Source organism: Terrapene carolina, unplaced genomic scaffold (genome assembly GCF_002925995.2).
Source record: "Terrapene carolina triunguis isolate 2854851 unplaced genomic scaffold, T_m_triunguis-2.0 Scaffold740, whole genome shotgun sequence".
NCBI classification, from domain to species: domain Eukaryota; kingdom Metazoa; phylum Chordata; order Testudines; family Emydidae; genus Terrapene; species Terrapene triunguis.
Window position 1 is genome coordinate 1144855 of NW_020665091.1, and position 20429 is coordinate 1165283.

Below are 20429 nucleotides of genomic sequence, written 5' to 3' on the forward strand. Positions count from 1 at the left end.
ACACTACAGCGGTATTCCGACCTAAGATACGCAACTTCAGCTACGTGAATACCGTAGCTGAAGTTGCGTATTTTAGGTCGGCTTACCTGGTGGTGAGGACGGGGGAAAGCCGACCGCTGCCGCGCTGCCGCCGACTCCGCTACCGCCTCTTGTCGAGGTGGATTTCCGGAGTCGACGGCAGAGCGCTCAGGGATCGATTTTACCGCGTCCTCACGAGACGCGGTAAGTCGATCCCCGATAAACCGATTGCTACCCGCCGGATCGGCGGGTAGTGAAGACGTAGCCTAAGTCTCCTTTGCTAATGCCACCTGTGTTGCAGGGCAGAGTGGAGACAGTAAGCAATTGAGAAGGTCTGTGTCAGAACCAGTTAACGCATGGCTGAGAGAATACATGACAAACTAATTCCCTTGGCTATCTCTTGGAAGCAGACATGAATTAGGCTGTGTGAAAGGAGCAGGAAACACAACGGGCTCAGCAGGGGGAGGGATGCTTCCTCACTGGAACCTAGATCTTCTTCTCAATGTACATGGTGTGGATGCTACGCCCTGATGTAGTCCGGTACTCCTCATACTCAGTCTTCATCTTTCCACCTTGGGTAATGGTCAGCTCCACCGGCACTGAAATGGTGACCTCCTTCCTCGCAACATTGACTGTCAGCTCTGTGTGGGGAGGGGGTCTTGGCTGGCAGAGGTATCTCAAGTTTTTCCTTAATGGTGGTTGACACACTCTTCCCTTTCTCAAAGATGATGGTGCTGGATATTTCTGTCTCCACAGAGATGGAGGAGTGTGAGATCCCCACTTCCACCTCTACATTCTAAGAGTAGAGGAGCTACTGAAGTTGAAGCTCTGGGTGGTGGAGGCCTCGTACTCCCTGCTGGTTGTGATGGTGAAGGTTTGTTCATGATCCGTTGCATTGGTTTCTACAATCTCATCAATCACAATTTCCTTCTCCTTCTCCACCTTCTACTGTTCCCATAGGACCTTGGAGGTAACAACGGGGAGATTGGGTAGCAAGGGATGCACATGGGAACACCGGTCATGGAATCCAATCATCCCATAGTCCTGAAGCCTCTCTCCTGACTGGGCCATGTAATACCAGCCTCCTTGATTGGGGTGCTCGTAGAGGAGCCAGGCACCTCTCTGGACAATGTGAGAAGATGTCTTGTCACCAAAATATCCTGTAGACAAGTCAGTCTCCTTCGTTAGCACCTCATAGAGGGTCATAGAAGGTGATCAGAGGCTCATCCAGTCTTCATAAACCAATTGCAGAGAGGAGATGTGATTATTCATACCTACACGGCCATATTCATCTTCCTTAAAAGCATGGACTGGTCCTCCATAATCAGGATCTCTGAAGGCCAGCCACGGCTGCCCAATGACCTTCAGTGAGGAAATGGTGTCACCGAAATCCACCTGTCACAGATCAGACATGCTGCAGGTGAACTCTTTGGCCAGTCCCCCGAAGTTCACATCCTGGTAGGTGATGATCTTATTCATTCCGCACTTTGCTGGGAATGTCCCTCTTCTTAGTGGCTCTGACTGAATCGCACGACAGGAAGGAAGGAGTGTATCTCAAAGAGCAGAGTCAGGTGCAGCTCTTGCTCTAACAACATGCACTCTGATGGGAGAAAAGTTAAAGAGCATGAGTTGCAACAGCATTGCTGTATAGTGAGCCCATGACTCTAGTGGGGGCTGCATGTCTGGATGGAGGTGCATTGGCAGCCTGTGCAGGGACCCGAGGGCTGAAATTGCAGGGGGCAACAATGCTGGCTTTGGTGGGACCCAACTGAGAGTGTCAATTCAGGACAAATTGCTTAAAGCAGGGCAGTTACAGCCCAAGGCTGGGGTTTCTATGCACAGCAAGGCAAACCAAACCAGCCAAACAGAGAGAACTTTGGTTTTGCCCCACTGGCTAACCATAAGTCACACAAGCAATTCCTTTAGACACTCCAGTTTCTCAGTATCACCACCAGTGCCACTCGTTATGGGGACAAATGGTTATGAAAACCAATACCTCAGTAAAAGAAAAAAGGTTCTCCCGATCCCAAAGGACCAAGCCCCAGACCCAGGTCAATATACAAGTTAGATCTTACCCACAAATCACGCTGTTGCCAATCCTTTATCATCTAAAATCTAAAGGTTTATTCATAAAAGGAAAACAATATAGATGAGAGCTAGAATTGGTTAAATGGAATCAATTACATACAGTAATGGCAAAGATCTTGGTTCAGGCTTGTAGCAGTGATGGAATAAACTGCAGGTTCAATCAAGTCTCTGGAGTACATCCACAGCTGGGATGGGTCATTCAATCCTTTGTTCAGAGCTTCAGTTTGTAGCAAGGTACCTCCAGAGGTCAGAAGCAGGATTGAAGACAAGATGGAGAAGCTGAAGCAGTCTTTTGTGATGTGGCCGTTCGTTCTTTGTCCCAACCACAAGCATTCCAGCACATGGCATAAAAAAACCTTTGAGTTTTGTCCATAGGCATGTCCCTGCATGCCTTGCTGAGTCACAAGGTGTATGTGCCTTCTTTCAATGGGTCAGTTGTATAGCTGATGGTCCTTAATGAGCCATCAAGCAGGCTAGGCAGTGCTGATGCCAAATTGTCTGGGGTGTCATCCAGAAGCATAGCACAAGTTTTAAATACAGACAGTATAGAGCCAATACTAATACCTTTAAATACAAAAATGATACATGCACACAGATAGCATAATCATAACCAGCAAACCTCCTCCCTACTTCTCCCAAGGTTTTGTAAGCAGAAATGGAATCCAATATGGATTTGATGGCTTAAAATAGAAAGACATATAACTTAAGACCCCTTAACCATAATAAGGCCAGTGTGGAAGTATGGGGGAGATACAATCAAACCTATAGGATCTAATGTATCTCCTCTATTCTATTCTTCCTACAATGCGGGGCTGCTTTCTTGTGCTAATTTTCTTGAATCTATAGCGTCAGAGTAACTGATTGGATGGGGATATTTCTGGGTTCCAGGTTATTAAAGGTGGTTTTTAAAAAAAGTTCACATTTCTTTTCATTCTCTCTCTCTCTCTCTCTCTCTCTCTCTCTCTCCCTCCTTCTAAAATATGTAAATAAATTAAAGGATTCAATTTTCTTTTGAAAGGCATGTCTAATTTCAATCTTCTTGCAGCTTCACAGAACACCATCTGTCATGTAGACAGCAATGCAAATCCAGGAATTCATATGGACATGCTGGCATATAATATAAAACAATACATCAGGCAACTAGAGAATAACCTTGGACACAAATGTGGGGTGCGGGAGGGAGGAGGGAATATTATCCTACCACAAAAATTAGGATTACAAAGTATTTCAATGTAAAGTTTATGATTTTAACTACTGTGGGCATTTAATGATTTATTATTATTATATATTATTATTATTACTCAGAACCAGTTTGCAAAAAAAATCTTCAGAACGAAAGACTGCATGATTCAGAGCGCATTAAAGATTTTAAATAAAATAATCATGATAATTAATAATAAAGGGTGAGGTGTCAGGTAAGCTTTCCGCCTGTTTGAAATGCTTTTCCCATCGAGGAGCTTCGTTTGAGGAAAGGCTGAGTGGGAATTCAGATTCTAAAATACAGCTCTCTCTGTAGCTAGTTGTTTTATTACAACACATCCACACGGATTAAAAGTCTATCAATATGCCAGCGAATGTGTCAAGAAAACAAACAGTGGAGCTGCAGGAAGCTGTGTAGAGAGCAAAGGAAACAAACATGAAACGATTGCAAAACAGAAAATAGGGGGAAAGAACAACAGAGAATCGGGGATCACTAGAACTTTCCGAATTGCTTATTGCTACTTTAAAATGCTGATTATTTTACTAACGGGATTCTGAAAGCAAGAATACAAAACAAAACAACACGCCACTACGCAGGTTAAATATTAGCGATCTTCTGAAAAATATTAATAGCGCCTTTCAGCTGAGAGGTTGATTGAAAAGAACAGATAGATAAATAGCTTTAGAAATTTACAGCGTGGCAACATATAAAACGGTAAATTATAGCGTTAGTTATAGGAGAAAGTTGTGTAAGGTTTGTCCATACAGCGTGTTGAATTCCCTTTCTTTACGATTTGGGTTGATCTCAAACAATATCCAGCGTCTATGTTGGCAATCTGAACAAAGAGAGATTTCAAATAAAACGATTCCAATTTCACCTGCAAAAAAATATTAAAGAGAGCTTACCTTGCCCGAGTCTTTGCAACAATCTTTCTTAAAGCCCTCTTTCCCCCACCCTGGTGCTTTTATAGTTCGAAACTCCAGGAGAGGGACATTAAAAAAATAAATGAAAAGCAGCGAGTTGTTCTATTTGAATTGGAAAAGGCAGATCTCATTCCTTGTGATGGCCTCGCAGGTCCAGAAATGGAAGATGTTATCTAATATTTGGAGAGTATAAATAACAACCTAGGTAATTTAAGACGTATTAGAAATACATTTCCCCATCAGTCTTTTTTCTCCGAGAGATCTGTAATATATCAGTAGCCGGTGTGTTTAGAGGGGGGCGAGGCTGGGAGGGCGGGGGGAGGGGGAATGTGTTGAAAAGAGCTGTTTTTCAATTCTCTTCCTCCTCCCAGGTCTCGATAAATAACAAAAGAGATGCAGAGATAAACACAATCAAGATATCCCCCTCCCCCTTCCTAATAGCAGCACAATCGATAAAGATGATGGTCGGGATAAAATTTAATTTATGTTGTACTCCTTGGCTTACCCCTGTAAAGAGAAAATGACATTCAGGTCTCTGATATGATCTGGCTCAGAAGTGAGATTGTTTGTTCAGCTGATGTCTCTTCTATTCCCAGGCACACACTACTGTATGTCAGGAATAATGATGCATCCCCTTCTTTTTTATGTATGTGTTTATTTACTGGGGTGGAGGGAAATAAATGTTTAGTTTTCTTCCAATCCTTGAAGATCAGATTTAAAATATACCTGTAAAAAGTAACAGAGGGTCCTGTGGCACCTTTAAGACTAACAGAAGTATTGGGAGCATAAGCTTTCGTGGGTAAGAACCTCACTTCTTCAGATGCAAGGATATACCTGGTATCCTTTTGTCCCAACTCCCTCTTTATCTCATATATATATATATATATAAACCATTGCCAGTGGCTTGGAAATGCTGCAAGAGATGATGCTGATGAAAAAGTGCAAGTCCCCCTTGTAAGTGACAGCAAAGCAAAGAAAAATTGGGGAAGGTGGCAGAGGGAGAGAAACAGAGAGATGCTGTGGACTCTCTCCTAGTACCAAAGGGTTGAGCGTGGAGATGGTAGAAGAGATAAAGGCATAGGGAAAGAGCGATGGCATCCCCTCCCCCCCCCGCCGCCTCTTAAATTGATATTTAATGGGAAATCCTATTGGACAGAAACCTGGATATGAGTCACTTAATTGGACTTGACATCTCTCACAGTGTGGGAGTTTTCACAGCCCAAATATTTTCAGCAGAGCGGACTCTCACTGAATCCATGCCAAAAATTATAACAGTCGAAAGCAGCCCATGATAGAAACTTTAGCCTCTGGATATGCAGGCTTTGGCCATGTTTGCTCCCTCGCTCCCAAAATATTGGCTTTAGACACCAATCTGCACCATATACATTATACACTAAGCTTAGTGAGACTCCTCAGACTGTTCTCCAGCACATTTCTTTAGTGCTAGCCCAAATGTCCGATACACCTGGAGGTGCTCCCAGTCTGGATGGAGTGAGGGGGGAGGAAGGGACATGGTGGCCCCAGGTTGTTCAACAAAGCAACTAATAGCCTGTGACAGTGGTCTGCAACCTTTTTTCATTTGCGGACCCCTAAACAATTTTGAATGGAGGTGGGGACCCCTTTGGAAATCTTAGATGTAGTGTACAGCCTCCTCCCCTCCCTCCCCCCAGGGATCTGCAGAGCACAAGTTGAAAACCACTGTTCTGGGAGGACGCTTAGCCCCCCAGCCAGACAAGACAATGCGATGTGGGGTGCAGGGTTCTATGCTGGGCCAACAGCTTCTTTAGCACTGAAATGAGCCAGAGCTTGGTTTTAGAGAGGTGCATGGCACCGCCTGGCACCAGGGAAGACCCTCAGGGCAGTACCCCTGATACATTTTCTACTGCTAGCATCTTGGGATGAATCTATTGCCAAGAAGCATTTCTTTCGTGGGAAGGGTGAGGCTCTGTAACATGGAGCCAGGCCTTCTGGGGTCTGCCCCAATTCTGCTGTTGACTGGATGGATGGCCTTGGACAAAGCACTTCCCCTCTCTGGCCTTGGGGTTCCACAACTGTGCAAGGGGAGACTATTGCATGGGGGCATTGAGAGCCCCAAGCAATAATGTGCTTGCCCAGCGCCCTGGGATTAATTCAGGACCCATGTAAAGTGCTTTGAGATCTTTGCATGGAGGACACTGGCACAGGACAAAGCCTCAGTAAAGGTTTTTTTTAATAATAATAACAACATTATGTTGACTGGGACTGAATAATTTGCCTGCTCTGTGGGGTTTCTGAGAATAAGAAATATTCCGACAATAAATGCAGTGCCTAAGTCACCGTGGGTGTACATTGGCACAGAGCCATTCCAGTCAATGGGGGAAGACATCTCTGCAAGGTGCGTCCTTTGGAAAGGGGCACTGCTTCTTGTGATGAGGTGGACTGGGTCCGGAAGCCCTGTGCTGGAGGCCTTGCAGCCCTGCCTCACCCCACCCCACAAAAGGGCAGTAGAAAGGTCCTCCAAGCTTCCTAAAGTGGCTGTGTGAGAAGCAGCCAATCGGGGCCCAGCAGGCTAGTATAAGAAGAGCTGCAGGGACAGAGTGAGTTCAGTTCCTTGCTAGAGCTGGAGGAGAATGGATAGTGCTCCTGGTTGGCTGCTGGGACTCCATCAGGACAAGGCCTTGAGGTAAGTGTGAAGAATGAACAGAGGATGTGGGGAAGTGGTTCAGGGAATTGTAGAAGTGATACAGTTTATTTAAAGGGATGTGGTGGATGGCTGCTCCCTATAGGGTCCCTGGGCTGGGACCTGGAGTAGAGGGTGGGCCTGGGTCCTCCCCACCAGCCACTGGGAAAGTGGGCTGGACTTTGATACATCCCTGAAGGGGAAACTGAATTCTTTTAGTGGCCCAGGTGAAGAGCTGGGGCTGGAAAGGCCCAGAGAGATGAAGAGCCTCCAGTGAGGGAGCCCTGGGGGATGTGGTCTTGCATGAGGGTCAGGACTGCTTGAAGAGCAGGGATCATTTGAGAGATCCCAGAAGTGGGTGAGACAGTTCAAACCAGGATACTGTGATAAGCCCTGCTGGACTGATTAAGGAGTAAGCTCAGGAATGGGGCTGCAGATAAAGAGACATTACTGAGGGCTTTGGGATAGGCCTGACTGGACTTGTGTCCTGGAAGTGTGTGTGTGTGTGTGTTTTTTTTATCTCACGTACTTACTGTGTGTGACTTGGCTGGAGGGCTGAGTCACTGAAGACCCACCACAAACTAAGAGAGCAGGCATGTGCACTATGAGATGGGGGTACTTGTGAGAGTGAGTGCACCCCATTACACTTACCTCAGGGCAATGTGGGAGGGGATCAGCAGGCAGCCAGGGCCTTCTGTTTTGGTGCTCTAACTGTCCATTACTGCTCTGGATTCCTGGAGCTGCTCTTTGGCCTCACCGTTCCAATGGAGCTGTACTGCTAGAACCCCCTGGTGTTGGCTGCCCTTAAAGGGCAATCCTCACTGTAGAAGAAATATTGCATTTCTGCAGCCTAGCCTCTGGCTGGGAATCTCTAAAATGTATGTCCCCTGAGCCTTGATCCTGACCCACTCACTCACAGGCGCTGACTTTTGCTTTTTGCCGGTGAGTGCTCGTCTCTGCCCACTCCCTGCTGTGTGACCAGTGGGCTGGGCCTTGGGGGGGAAGAGGCTAGGCAGGGCCTTAGGGCAGAGTACAGGTGGGGCAGGGCCACAGTCTAGGCACTGAGGCCCAAAAAAATTAATCTGTCCCTGTGGGTGCTGGGCACCCCCTATTTTTTGGGGTGGATACTTGGGCCCTGGGGCACCCATGGAGTTGGTGCCTGTACATTCACTCTTCTCCTGACCCTCTAATTGCCAATCCCACCACACAGAACCTTGGGTATATGGACAGCCCTCTGCAGAATCTGAAGAAAGGGAAAACTGTTGCTGTGAAGACCATTTTCTACCTAGGAAGAAGAGATACAAGTACAGATCTTAGGGGCATGATTGAGCTCCAAAATATTAGGACTGGATCATCCTTTTTGCATCTGCAAGCAGAGGGAACCAAAATTCTCCCTCAGGAGGGCATGGAACTGGGTAGCTGCAGCTGTGTAGTAACATCCCCCATTCCTCACAGCTTGCAGATGCTCCTCCACAGGGGCTCTGTAAAGATCAGGCTCCACATGTGTGGAAGATCCAAGGACACTATCCATGGCTTTGCCTCCTTCCAGTGCAGCCAGATGTCCCAGTGCATATTAATGCAGATCCAATCAAGTATTCCTGTTTATCCCATGGATTTGGGGAGTGAGGAGAATCTGGCATAGTGTGGTCGGTCCTTTCTCCCCAAATCCACATGCACTGCCTATCCCCTGCTCACCTGTGTTATCTGGCTCCTCCTGCCCAGGGACTTTTATGTGGGGAGAGGTGCACATGCTGTGGAGGCAGCTTTCCCAAACTACTGGGAAAGGGGTCTGGAGATGATATCCCTATCTTATGGGTTTAGATCAGTGGCCCTCAACCTTTCCAGACTACTGCACCCCTTTCAAGAGTCTGATTTGTCTTGTGTACCACCAAGTTACATCTTGCTTACACAATCAGACATAAAAATACAGATGTCACAGCACACTATTACTGAAAAATTGCTTCCTTTCTCATTTTTACAATATAATCATAAAATAAATGGATTGGAATATAAATATTGCACTTGCATTTCAATGTACAGTATAAAGAGCTGTAAAAACAGGTTTATGAAATTTTAGTTTGTGCTGACTTTGCTAGTGCTTTTTATGTAGCCTGTTGTAAAACTAGGCAAATATCTAGAAGAGCAGATGTGCCCCCTGGAAGACCTCTGTGTACATGTACCCCTGGTTGAGAACCACTGGTTTAGACTGTGGCACCTCACCATAGTATCTGAACACCTTCCATCTATAATCAATAAAGCAGTGCCTAGAGGACTTCATGGAGTCTCAGACACACAAAAATCAACCTAAACAGCAAGAACTAAACTAACATCTATTAATTCCAAATAAAAAACCCAAGCAGAGTTTTGGCCCCAAGAAGGGAGAAGTGACAGTCTCTCTTGACATTTAAACACCTCCTTCCTGACTCTTTGATCCAACCAGGAAAGAGAAATTTCTGTTCCATGGACACTTTCAAGATTTTGAATTATCATCCAGTCAGCTCTAGAAGTGACTGAGCCAAGTGCCTTCCATGGATGATAATCGGACATCCCGCTCCCAAGAGTTCGAATCTAGGGACTGCTAGCCAGTAAGCCACTTGATCTCAAGTGCTTGCCTGGTCCATAATGAAGAGTTGACATCTAAGGCAGACAAGAGCCAAAGCATATACAGTGGTATAGATCAGAACGAACATTATGAATCGTACCCAGAAATAAATTGACCGTGTAATCTACAGAGCAGTTATTCTATGCTCCATTAAGCGAGCAGACTGCCATATTCTGCACTAGCAGAGGGTTCCAAATTGCTTTTAAGGGTAGCCAAATCAACCCACAAGACCTCCAAGGCCACCCACAACAATTACATGGGAAAGTGCAATGCATGTGCAGTGGGGATTCATAATCCCGAGCGCTGTGGTAACACGTTTTGGCAAGAAATGAAAATTCATTAAACAGAATGTTCTGCAGCACTCAGTGAGAACAGGTGAGAGACAAAGGTGTCATCTGTGAAGTTGTTTTTGTGATGGGGACACCTGTCACACTGGGAACTGGATCCAGACTCAAGCTCATTTCACACAGGTCACCTGCAATCTCTTTCAGTATTACTACCTGAGTTACCTTTGAACTGGCAAAGGTTTGTGAGGGTGCAGGGTATAACTGAGGACAGAAATTTGCCTGTGGAAACTTTCTTATGGATGACGAGGCAAAAGGATGAAAGAACCCAGCTTGACTCTCAGATTCCAGGTCAGCCATTGGGGGGGGCGGGGGGGGGGGGGAAAGCCCATCAGTTTTCACTTGCACCATGAGCAAAACTGACCTGGAGTCATGGAGAGAGTGAACATGGAAACCCACAGTGCCACTTCTATAGCATCACTTGTCAGAGCAGAGCCACATTTTAAGGCTTTCCTCACCGACACATTCTCTATATGTTAAAGGGGCCGCTTAGAATGTCTTGGAACATTCACTCTCTTTTATAGCATCTGCCATTCAAGTTGCTGGTGTATGCTGCCCATGGAAATATGTGGAGTTTGTCTCTCTTGGATGTGTTCCTTGGCAAATAAATGGTCAAGCAAATTAAAACACTGAGCCATGAAAATCAGAGTTTGAAAAATATCTGCAGTGGACATATTCCAGTGACGGTGGTTATTGAAGTTTGGGTGACTTTTTTTTCTTTCTACTAGTCACAGGTCTCTGGTCATAGGGAACAAGGCTATGTTTATAATTACCCATGTGTATTTGGGCTGCTTACAGGAGAATCCTGAAATAGTGGAAAGCTAAATAAATCTCTTCTGTAGGTCAAAAGAGTAGGGCCAGCAGTCAGACACACCCCCTAGCAGCCACTGCAAAGTGCCAGGGCAGTGCAGTGATAACCATTAATATTAATTCTTATATTGCACTCTATTCTCAAAGCCCCCTACAAACAAGAAGTCACTAAGCCTCACAACAGTCCTGTAGGTGAAGTATCCTGTGAGGTAGTTGACTGTTGCAGATTCATACATCTCGGTGGGAGGATAGATTAACTAGCTCCTCTGCCCCAAAAGAATCAAAGCTAAGCCTTGGCTCCAAGCTGATTCTGATCTGACCAGGACAAAGGTATAATTGTCACCCTTCCACTCCACAATCCTAGTCCAAAAATGAGATTTGGAGTATGCCCACCTACATGTGTGGCACCTTTAAATGAGTTTGTCATGGTGGCCATGAGGTCCTAATGCAGCCTGCCTACTATTGTGATACGCACATTAAGAATCTAGAGTGGATCTAGAGCTATTTCAATGGGGCAAACGCACAAAAGACTACTTGTAAATATGTTTGCAGATGAAACTGGCAAGATCACTGGGCTGTTCTTTGTGGGGTCTGTAGTTCATTGGCATTTGGTTGGGTGATGTTTGTGATGGGTTGCCCCCCTTACAGGGTGCCACCTGATGTACAGGGGTACCACTGAGCCCACCTGTTCCACGAGCCTGGGCTCCCTCACCCTGTCCTGCTAAGCCAGGCCCTGAAGCCTCCTCTAGCACACACACAGATAAGGCCACACCCAGTTGCAGAAAGACAGACACTGAGATCAGCTCTGCATGGGAAGACTCAGCTTGGGGATTGGCCAGCATTCAAGTGCACACCCCCTCTGGAGTGTAAACCCAAAACTATATTGTCTTGCACTGCACAGAAATCTGTACAGCATAAGCTCATGAAAATCACCCCCTCCCTCAATGTGGAGGAAGATATGCACAGCTTTTTGCCCCCCCGTTATGAATTTCACAAACTGGTTTATAGAAAACAAAAACAAGTTTTAAGCGATTAGAACAGATAGCAAGCAGATTACTGAGCAAATAAAGCAAACATGCAAATTAAACTTAATACACTAAAGGAACTGGCTACAGGTAGCAATTTATCACCCTAAATGTTGTTTAAAGTGTGTTGCAGAGATTCTTGAAGACAAACTGCTCTTGCTTGCAGCTTAGAACTCCAGATATTCTTTTCACAGGCCAGACACTTCTAGCCAGGTCCAGTCCTTTCTTCCCCAGATCATTCTTAGGTGTTTTCAGCAGTCATCTTGGGTGCTGATTCAGTGAAGAACTGACCTAGATTAACTGACTTCCCTGCCTTAAATAGGATTTACATATGGCGGGAATCTTTTGTTTCCCAATTTGGTCCCTCACTCCCTATTAGTGGAAAAATACTAGTAGGCCAAGATGGAGTCCAGTATCAGGTGACATGATCACATGACCCTGAAGTGTCAAAGCAGCATCCCAGGAAGCTTCTCAGGAAGGTGGGAGATTAGCCTCTTCAGAGACCTCTTGTTCTCCCTAATGGCCCATCCAGGCTGATTGCCTACTGTCTGGTGGGCATTCTCCAGGTGCAAACCCACTTGTAATTGTTAAATAGTCAATATTCCTAACTTCAGATCCATAAATGATACATGCATACAAATAGTCATAGTCAGTACATCATAACCTTTACAATGATACCTCACGTGATCCATCTTGCATAAAACATATTTTCAATATGCCATATTCATATCATAACAATATCTCTGAAGAATATGGGGCATAGTCTCAATGTTTTCATCTGCAAAAATATTTATGAACAATTAGTGTTGTCACCATCAATGAGTGCAGTTGGTAGAAAACACAGATAACCTGTAAAATATTTCTGTATTGAGAGAAAGATAAGGTCACAATTAAGCCATGCTAAGGCAGCCTTCAGAACCCAAAGCCAGAGGCCTGATCCACTAAGTCCAGCTAATAAACTAGACTGATAGGACCCTTGGACTGCTCCCTCTGCAGATAGTCCTTACATTGTACACACATTTACTAAGCAGTTTGGGTGACTGACAGCGGCAGTGAAGGAAGTTGTATAGAACTGGCACTGACAGGGTTAATGCAATGAAATAGAAAAGGGTAAGTGAATGTAACCTTTGCAAAGAGCATTAGCTTATAGCAAATAGTTCATATAAACACTGTGAATAACTAGTGAATGGTTGGTATATGGAGCATGGTATATGGGGAGAAGTGTAGCTCAGTGGTTTGAGCATTGGCCTGCTAAACCCAGGGTTGTGAGCTCAATCCTTGAGGGGGCCATTTAGGGATCTGGGGCCAAAAAAAAAAGTAGTTGGGGATTGGTCCTGCTTTGAGCAGGGGGTTGGACTAGATGCCCTCCTGAGGTCCCTTCTAACCCTGATATTCTATGACAAACACATATAGCCCCCTCATTCATAGGTGTTGTCTTTGTGGATGCTTTGGGGCTCAAGCACCCACAGGGGAAAAACATAGTGGGTGCTCAGCACCTATGAGCCACAGCTGTTGAGTGCTGCCCCCAGTGAGCTGATCAGGGAGGTGCTGCTGATTGGCAGCTGCAGGAGATGCATGGGGAAGGGTGGTAGGCAGGGTTAGAGTGGGGGCAGGAAGAGGCAGAGCCGGGGAGGGGGCAGAGCCTGCAGGGGTGCAGCACCCTTCAGAGACAAAAAAAAAAGTTGGCATCTATGCTCATATTTCTCATAAAGCCACAAGGTTGCAGGTCATCACTAGTAGTGAATAACCATACAAGATAAAAATCCTAGATAATATGTTTGCATAAAGGAGTCAGTGATCACCTAGCAATAGATACATTCATAAACATCCTGGCCATGGATATGTCACAGAAAAAATGGCCTAAGTAATTGCATAAATTAGTTGTTATGAATATTTTAATCAGCTGTGACGGACACAGAGATGGCTAGTTAGAAGACCTGCTTGCCACATTCTGCTCCAAAGGTGGTAGCATTTTCAGTCTACTGCCTATATCTACTATCTGTAGGGCACTCTGGGTGAAAGGTGGGTGTGTGGTTCAGTGGCTAGAATGGAGGGGGGAGACAGTGAATCAAGAACATGTGTGTTCTAAACCTGGCTATAATACAGACTCAGAGTTTGGCCTTGGGCAATTTATTTCACCTGTCTGAATCTCAGCTGTGCCCTCTGTAAAATGGTGATAATGCCCACCTACCTTACAGGAGGTAATGTGAGGCTAATGTCCCTAAAGCTTTTTGAGATCCATAGATGTAAGCTGCTCTAGAAGCGCAACTGATGATTTATTAGTATTGTTCCTAATTAAGGAAGTTCTAATTCTCCTCCCCTTGGTGCACCCTCGCAGTACTTCCATCCTTGCTCCCTGTGATTCACTTGCAAATAGGAGACTAAAACTAATTGCTTGATTAATAATTAAAAAGCATATAAAATTCATACAATTTTAATACATCCTGAGAGCAGACTGAGTTTTGCTGCAGCACAGAGCATAAACAGCCTGGACTGACCAATTTATTTCCACTTGTTTAGGTCTAACCAGATGTAATTGGCTTTGTTCTGCCTCTTGCAGGTTCTCTGGTCACTCTTGATAGGTGCAGATAAATTGTTTCACACCCGCTTCCCTACTCACGATTGCCTTTATTGTAATGCACAGATGTCTCAAGCATAATGAGGACATGCATGTTTCTTCACCCTCCCTGGAGCACGCAAGGGAAAGAACAAAGGAGAGTCCAGTTCATTCCTCCATCCAGGAACATTGCCCACCAGTTAGTGTGTTAGGGGGCTGCTGGCAGCAGCTAGTCTGTTCTTGCCTGTGGAGGAAGTTGCTTATTCCTCCTGTATCACTTCCTTCATCCTATCCTCCAAGAAACTCTTCCAGCTCTCTGAAAAGCCACTCCCTTCGGATATGGCTTCCCAACATTGCCTTAACTCCATCTCTGATAAAAATCTTTGTCCAGGCCTTAATTGCCTCAGCTACTGCAACTCTCTCTTCCTTGGCTTCTCCAATCTCCAACTCTCCAGATTCCAGCATGTGCAGAAGGCAGCTGTCCACATCTCCTACCTCCTCTGGGATCTCCACAGGCTGTCCATCCATGTCGTGGCCTAAGTCAAAGGACCCCCAAGCCAAAGCTCCTCAGGCTGACGTGGTTAAGATACATCCGTTTCATAGCCAATGGTACCCAAGGGAATGATGTGGCCTGCATTATGTCTGCTCGCCTTTGGCTGCCCTAACCCGATAGCTCATGTACCCATTTTTGCAGGTAAGTGAACTAGAGTCAGCTGTTCAATGTGAGATTGAGCATGACTCAACCTCACATCCTTCAGGAGTGTCATCAAGTACCTTCACCACTCAGACACTGCACCTGTGTGTCATAGGCTAATGCAAAATTGCCCTCCTGGTTTTTAAGAGTCTCGTTGGACTTAATCCAGTCAGTCTCATGGACCTTTTTCCCTTTGCACTCCCTCTGCTTGCAAGTGTTAGGCAAGAAGATTCTTTTCCCAAAGAATCAGTCAAGCACAGACAATACTGAAGGGGGTTTATTTACAGTACTGAGAAGACTGACAAGCAGCCTCAAAGATATGGTGCTATAGTGGCCAGTTACATACATTCTCTTATCAATTCATTTGCATTTATCTGTACATACAGAGACAGACATTGTTACAAGTCAAGAGAGAACCCTGAACAAAGATTAAAAATAAGAACAGTACGTACATATAGAGGTCATCCTAATTGCATCAAACATCTATGACTAAGTTGTGGGGAAAGGAGGCTCGCGGGGGGTAGGGGGGGTAGGGATGAATGCTTACAGATATCCAGTGGGCTGTGAAGGGCGGGTTTATTCTGTTCTAAGAACTAAATTACTGAGCGGGCATAAGCTTATCAATTGTTTACAATTGTCAGTGCCTTTTGAGCTACTGAAATATTCCTGCTTGCTTCTCTGGGCCCGATCCTGTTTTCCTCACTGAACTGTCTCTTTCCATGGGCACAAGCTTTGTTCCATCTTACTGATAAGCTGAACTAAGTTATGTATTGACAGAAACTATGTCCTTGCTTCTGAGCAGTTTCTGTCTTTTTCTGCTGGCTGAATTTTAACTCCTTCCTGACACAAGCAACGGCTTCTTCTCCACCTCTTCACATCATTTCTTTGCTACAGGCTCCAGAGCTGCTGCCTCCTTCCCACAGATTTGTCCATCTGGAACCACCTCCTCACGTCGCTGGCTCATCAACTTTCCATCGTGTTTGAAACCTCAGCTCTAAATACCCATCTCTCTTCTTGCTTGTACCTCTTAAATAAGAGTGTCTGGATGGGGAGAGAGAGTGCTACTGATAATTAAGGAACTAATGGAATGTTTCTCAACTTTTTCAGGTAGGCCTCCCTTTATTTGCAGCCAAAACTTTTCACAACCCCCTTCTTACATCAACTACAAATGTAGAAGCAAACCTATGAATAATAACAATGGTAAGCCTATATAATTTAGTCCTCTTTTTTTCTAGAGGTTGACAAAGAATACTTCTCCTTGAAGGATGAGGAGATAGGAGGATTGAGGAAATAAGATTTTGATTTGCTTTAGATTGTAATAACATTTACAAGTCCCCATGGCCCCATTGATTGCCTTTTGTGACCCCACCGTGGGTCATGACACACCAATTGAGCAACACTGAACTAATGAATTCAGTTTAATAATATGCTTACATGGGTGCTTTTCATCCATAGAGCTCAAAGCTTTTTTCAAAAGATGAATGTCACATTAGTTTCACTTGGGTATGGATGAGTTACTCTGTGCCCTCGGACAAGCCAGTTAAGTCTGGAGGAGTAGGGATGGGAATATGACTTCCTTTTACCCCCAGTACTTGGATAACAGGAATCACTGATATGCTATGGTGGGAGACTCCCCTCTCCCAGCTCCCCTCAGCAGGCAGGGTGGGATAGAGTTGTTAGGATGGATGCTGTACAAAATACAGTTGTTAGATTACTGGGCCCCTTGGTGCAGCCACTGATTGGCCCCTGTGGTAGGGAATGTTCTCGTGGGATTTCAGGCCCAATCATGTGCAGTGCTGGTGGTATTCTTCACAGGATGGACACCTGTCCCACTGACCCTGCAGCCACAACTCGGCAAAAGTCAGACCCCTCCCCAAGACACCTGCTGAGCAGTCTCTAGATAAACAACCTTGATTTCATTGCTGACCAGGGCTGGATTTGAACTGGTTCTCTAGTAACAAAAGGCAGGGCTTGTTGAAGTTGCCACATCCACTCTGCTTCCTTTTTTAGATGTGTTTTCCCTCCCCATGTTTCTGCTCCCTGTCATTCATTTAAAATGTGTACATTGACCTCTGTGCTGCAGTGTTCTGGGCACTGGCAGGATAGCTTGGTGGTTTGTGCATTGGCCTGCTTAAACCTAGGGTTGTAAGTTCAATCCTTGAGGGGGCCACTTAGGAATCTGGGGCAAAATCAGTACTTGGCCCTGCTAGTGAAGGCAGGGGGCTGGACTCGATGACCTTTCAAGGTTCCTTCCAGTTCTAGGAGATAGGATATCTCCATTTTAAAAACAAACCACCCCTCCACAGTATCCCAGGGAATATATTGCGGCCCGATTCTCTGCTTGCTTAAACCCAGAGAAGTCAGGAGTACATCTGTGGGGCTGTGCAGATGGAAAATCCATGTGCCTGAGAAGGAATTCGGCTCGCAGAGTATAGATGTGGCCGCACAATACAAGGATCTTTAACATCTAACATGAACTCCCTGATTTCTTGACAGATTTAGCTTTTCATGCCCATCTCCATACTCTATACATTGTAAGTGAAACGCTCATCTGTTTTTCATTCATAGCTTTTCATCTCAAGGAAAATTACAGGATGGGTTACAGCAGCAGAGAGAGTGTGGGCTGCAGCTAATAAATGGCCATTTGTTAGTGTTGTATAGACTTGAGGGGATAGAGGGATGTATTCCCAGGCTGTAATTTTACTGCAGGATTAACATCATCACATAACATTTGACAAGTTTTCTACTTCTTTTCCACACACAAGCCCTTTGAGATACAAGCGATATCCTCCTTTGTCTGGGGGGCTAAGTATGGGCTAGTGAGAGATAGAAAGGGGAGGATGAGAGGAGAGGCAAGGTGACAAGAGAAGATAGAATGGCTGGGGAGAGTGAGAGGAGAAAGGTGGGAAGGCAGAAGGGAGGTGATGGGACTGAAAAGGCAAGAGATGCAGAGACCAGAGAGAGAAGGGGGCAGGGAGAGAGAGGAGTCCTTGAATCACAGAATGATGGAAGGACTCTGGGGTACCCCTTTCTCCTCATTGTTAATGTTTGTGGAATGCTTTTGGAATTTAAATATTAAAATGAACTTCCATTTATACAGCAATTTTTATCTTGGAGGCAGCCACCTTTTGACTAACTGACTCTACAAGCTTCCTGGTAGGAATAAGTTTGTCCACTCCTGAAATGCAGCTACCTCTGGGGTGGAGGGCAGCAGCTGTTTAACAGCACACAGCAACATTACACGCCAGCTTAAGACAGGGAGTGAAGTAAAAAACCATATCCAGTTGAAAGTGAAACTTATGGAAGCAGAATGTAATTACCCAAAAGAAATTTGGCCAGGACACTGAGTTTAAGAAGTCTGCTCTCAAGAAAAGTGCCAGGGGATCTTCAATGAGCACAAATGGTCAAGGCCTTAGTGGCATGCCTCACCCAAAAGCTGGCGAAGCCATTAGGAAAACACTGGTGGTGGTGAATAGATGAAGGGTGGGGTTTTCAGAAGTGCGTAAGTGACTTAGGAGCACAAGTCTCATTGAGAGCCAGTGAGGCCATGTCTACACGACAAAATGCAGTTGACCTAACTTAGGGCAGCATACAGCCGCTGCAGTAATCACATCACTTGTGCATAGGGTGACCAGATAGCAAGTGTGAAAAATCAGGACAGGGGGTGGGAGGTAATAGGAGCCCATTTTTTTTAAAAAAAAGGCCCCAAATATCAGGACTGTCCCTATAAAATTGGGACATCTTGTCACCCTACTCATGCATGTCTATGCTTTGCTCCTGGTGTCAGTGTTGCGGGTCCTCACCCGGAGCGGTCGTATCAATTGTACTGTCAGGTTGGAGCATTGAGGGACAGCTCCTGAAAGCCAGTAACAGTCGACGTAAGCAATGTCAGTCTACACTGACACTGTGTCGACCTAACTACATCGACCTTGATTCTATGCCACTCGTGGAGGTGGAGTTAAGGTGGCATCACTGGGCAGTTACGTTGGCAGGAATGAAATGTAAGTGTAAACACTTCCATAGTTAGATCAACGTAAGCTGCTTTGCATTGACCTAACTCTGTAGTATAGACCAGGCCTGAGACTTTTGCTCTCAAGTCACTTAGGAGCGTTTGAAAATCTCACCCAGAAAAACGATGTGTGGCCTTCAGTATGGCATCCGGGGTGCCATGGGCTCACAGGCCTGCCTGGGGCTTCCTCTTACTGCTGTTCAGAAGCCTTTCCTGTGGTGTAGTCCTGCAAGAGACAAAGGGGAATACAGTCCAGCTGTGCTGAGATGCCTCACAGCCCCTGCTTACACAATGCACTAAGGAACCACAGGAGAGGCTGCCATTCAGAAAGAGTTACGTGGGATTTACAAACCCTTGAGAGAAGTAGGGAGAAGACTCCGGCAAGGGGAAAGGCATTGGTAATTATTAATTAATTAATTAATATTTGTTATGTATTGTTGTTTTTCAAAGCCAGGTAAAGGGAGATATAATTAAAGGCTAGAGGGCATGGTTCTACTCAGGAGTAACTCGACTGAAGTCAGTGACACAGCTAAAACTGACACAAGTGAGAGCAGAATCAAACCCTAGTCTAGTCTGGTTATGCCCAACCTGCTTTTGTGCTCAGACACATTGTTGTCTCATTGTTATCAACAGGCCTTATCTCTAGCGGGTCTCCTGGTTTGATCTGGTGTCTTTCTCCTTGGGCCAAATTGTTCTCCCTTACAACGGTGTCAATATGGAGTCACTCCATTGCCTTGGCTAGAACGACTCCAGCAGGGTTACACCAGCACATGTCAGGAGCAGAATGCAGCTCTGTGTCCTGACCTGGGAGACGATTGCCAGCTTGCTCTCCCCATAGCGGCTGTTGCTTTTCAGAGCCCATGTTGAAAACTATAGTTTCCATCCCTGCCCCTACACATACTTGACAAGGATGATAGAACTGTTAATCATGAGTCAGAGAAAGCAGAAGTATGCAACATATTTGTTCTGTATTCAGAAAGATACAGCATGATGCATTTGTATCTTACTATGACCTACTTCTATGCCATCAGTAACTAGGGAGGACGTTAAACAGCAACTAATAAAGTTAAACATTTTAAAATCTGAGGGATTGGATAACTTGCAGCTGAGAGTACTAGGAGAACTAACTGAGGAACTCTGAATCATTAAGCTTGGCTTTCAATATGTCTTAGAAATTTCCCCAGTGTTCCAAGGACTAGGGAAAAAGTCAGAGTTGTGCCACTATTTAAAAAGGGTGAATGAGATGCCAGTTAGCCTGATACTGATCCTGCGGGGGAGGGGAAAATCAAAGGCTGATCTGTGATGTAATCAATAAAAACATGGCAGCATAATTAATGCCGGTCAATATGGCTTTATCGAGAGTTGGTCTTATCAAACTACTGCAGGGATGTGGAGACATCTCCTCCCTGTACTGCTCATCTGGGTCCCAGGTACGGGCTGAGAAACACAAGCAATGGGGTTAGGGTAAAGAGGTGCAGAGTCCCATGTCCAGGGGACAC

The 20429-nt window shown here is 45.3% G+C and overlaps 1 pseudogene; it reads right to left on the minus strand.

Moving 5' to 3' along the window:
* Window positions 1-504: 504 nt before the first annotated feature.
* The window catches only part of LOC113408075, a 36390-nt pseudogene continuing 16465 nt past the window's right edge, over window positions 505-20429 (minus strand).